Source organism: Kogia breviceps, chromosome 15 (genome assembly GCF_026419965.1).
Source record: "Kogia breviceps isolate mKogBre1 chromosome 15, mKogBre1 haplotype 1, whole genome shotgun sequence".
Classification (NCBI taxonomy): Eukaryota; Metazoa; Chordata; class Mammalia; order Artiodactyla; family Physeteridae; genus Kogia; species Kogia breviceps.
This window is the reverse complement of record NC_081324.1, coordinates 63,275,206-63,278,066: the sequence shown is the minus strand read 5'-3', so window position 1 is coordinate 63,278,066 and position 2,861 is coordinate 63,275,206.

Genomic DNA, 2,861 nt, shown 5'->3' with positions numbered 1-2,861 from the left:
GCCAGTGCATTCCAGGCCCTTGACTCTGTGACAGGATGACCAGAGCTGCTGTGCGGGAGCCCCCAGGAGCTCCTGGTGCCCAGATCCCGGTGCAGGTCTCTTCCACTTTTCCCTTTTGCTCGTGGCCTCCTGAGCACTGTGACGGAAGCCAGGAGTTCATCTGGGTGCAGGTGGGAGCCCCAGGGAGCCATGCACACGGGCTGGACCGTGGAGGCCGGGGGATGGCAGGAAGGGCTGGGCTTCAGGTAACAGAGCAGGTGGAGTCTATCCTACCCCAGGGCCCTTGTTTTGGGCAAGCACCCTGGAGCTCCTGTCCCCACCTGGGGCCGGGCATTCGGGGGTTCTGTGTCCAATGCTGACACTCAGGCTTCCCTCTGCCTCGGCGGTCGACCTGACTTGGCCTTCTCAGTGCAGTGACAGCTTGGGTGGGCTGTGGACCTTGACTGGGCCCAACCTGCCTCTCCATCCCTTCTGCCTTCCTGCTCACCACCGCACAGCCAGGCATGAAGAAGCTCCCAGTGTGACGCAGCCTGTGCCCCCACCCACGTGTCCAGCTGAGCCATGGCTAGCCAGGCTCCCAGCTCCGGCACTGCCAACACCATCTGTCTGCTTCAGCAGGCCACCCCGCACCATGGAATGGACCAGGTCCCCACACCAGCGCCTGCCCTGGCCAGGCAGGTCTGCCCTCGTGGGGCGCCGCTAGACTGGGTGCAAAGCCATCTAAAGAGCCTTTCAGATGTTTGCTGCTGCCCCAGAGACGGGCCTGCACAGGAAAAGCTTCCCCACACTTGTCATGGTCCCCTCTGCCCCTGCCTGCCCTGGGCTCCCTGGCAGCTTGGAGCCCCTGAGGAAGGGGCAGCCCAAGACTTGTTTCTTTTGTTATGGGCTGAGTTGTATGCCCTCCCAAAGATATGTTGGACCCCAGCACCCAGTACCTCAGAATGTGATCTTGTTAGGGTCTTTCCAGAGGTAATCAGAATAAAATGGGATCGTTAGGGTGGCCCCCTAATCCAATATGAGTGGTGTCCTATAAAAAGGGGGAAACGTGGACACAAGGACAGACAGGCACTCAGGCAGACGCCTGTGAAGATGAGCTAGGCTGCCTCATGCCAAGGAACACGAGAAGCTGGGAGAGAGGCTGGGGCACGTCCTCCCCTGGAGCCCTCAGAGGGAGCAGGTCCCTGTGACACTCTGCCCTCAGACGTCCAGCCTCCAGAACTGTGAGAATAAATTTCTGTTGTTTAAGCCCCTCACTTGTTGTACTTTGTTATCAAGCAAGATTAAAAAATTGTGACCTTTCTTTACACACAAGGAATCAGGCTTGGGGAGACACAGTAACAGTCCCTCAGTCCCCAGGTGGGTGGGGAGGCAGAGCCATGAGGCCAGGAGGGAAGAGGATGAGGGCGAGGTGGTCCTTGGGGTCCTGCCACACCCAGCTCACCCTGCTGCCTGGCACCCCTGCCTTCGCCTCACTTGCCCTGGCTCTTGCCACTGCTCCTGCTCCAGGGCCTTTGCTCGCTGTCCCCTCTGCCTGAAGGGCTCCTTCCCCAGACACCCAAACCGCACTCCCCTTCGTGTCCTGCAGGTCTTTGCTGAAGTCCCAGGCAGTCGACCTGTCTAAGGCAGTCTTCCCTCCCTTGGTCCCTGCTCTGCTTTGCTCTGTAACAGGAAGCGCTGTCTGATGTGCTGTGCATTTTGATTGACTGTTTCTTGTGTGTCTCCCTGTTGGAACAAGAGCTCCAGGAAGTCAGGACCTTTCCTCTCTTGTCTACCCCTGTATCCTGATGCCTAGGCCAGGTAGATGTTAGAGCTGAGGATGACAGTGTTGGCCCTTCCCAGGCCCCATTGGCTCAGGCCAGTGTCTGGAAGTGAGGTCGGTGCTGTAGGTGGGTTCGGGACCCTGGGAAGCTGTCTCCTAGAATTGCTTTTGACATGCCCAGAAAGGCCTCTGTGCTTGTTACCAGATGCATCTGATCCCTGAGTCCCCAACATGGGTCTCTTCTCCTGGGCAGAGGAGACTGCCCCTTCCCAGATGAGCTGCTTCTGTTCTCCAGCTCCAGGATGGCCAAGCGGAGGTGTGCAGGCACAGAGGCTGGAGGCGTGGAGCTGACAGAGGCAGAGGCATGTCTACGAGCACACATGGCCAGCGCAGGGACACAGGGGACCTTGGGTCTAATGCCATCGGGCCTGGGCTCCTGGCCTTCTGCCCACAGAGACACCCCCCCCCCCCCCCCGCCCATCATCCCATCTTTTGGTCTCATCTGCCAGCAGATGGCATCAGCCAGGTGGGGATGGTGGGGAGGTCACGTGGTAAGGTCCTTGTCCATCACCCAGTTGGTGCCAGACTGAGTGGAAGTTGGCTGTAGCGTGCAGGGCTGAGGTCTCAGGTCTGACTGGGGTAGGTGGGGCCCCCACCTTACCAAGCAACGAAGTGTAGCGAGGTGGCTAGTTGGAGGGTGGTGTGCTGAGGGTTCTCATGGGCTCTGACTGCACTGGACAAGGTCAGCAGCTGGCTGAGTCCAGGAGCCAGACCCTTAGGGGGCTCGGTGTCCACTGGGGTTCCTGGTGCTGTACCCTGGTGCAGCCTGACAGAGGGGCAGGCAGGGAGGGAAGGGCCTGGGTAGGCCTCCAGCTTAGCCACCTGCAGCACCCCTGCCCCGCTTTTTAGGAAATGATTTCAACTTGCTACAAACTTGAAAAAATAGAACAAAGAATCCAATATCCTTTGCCCAAGTCCCCCCAACTGTATTACAACCATGAAATTAGCATTGACCTTTTCTGAATTTTACCAACTGTCCTGCTAATAACCCTTGTCTGAGTTCAGACCCCTCATCCCACTTAGTTGTCTCTCCTTCAGTCCA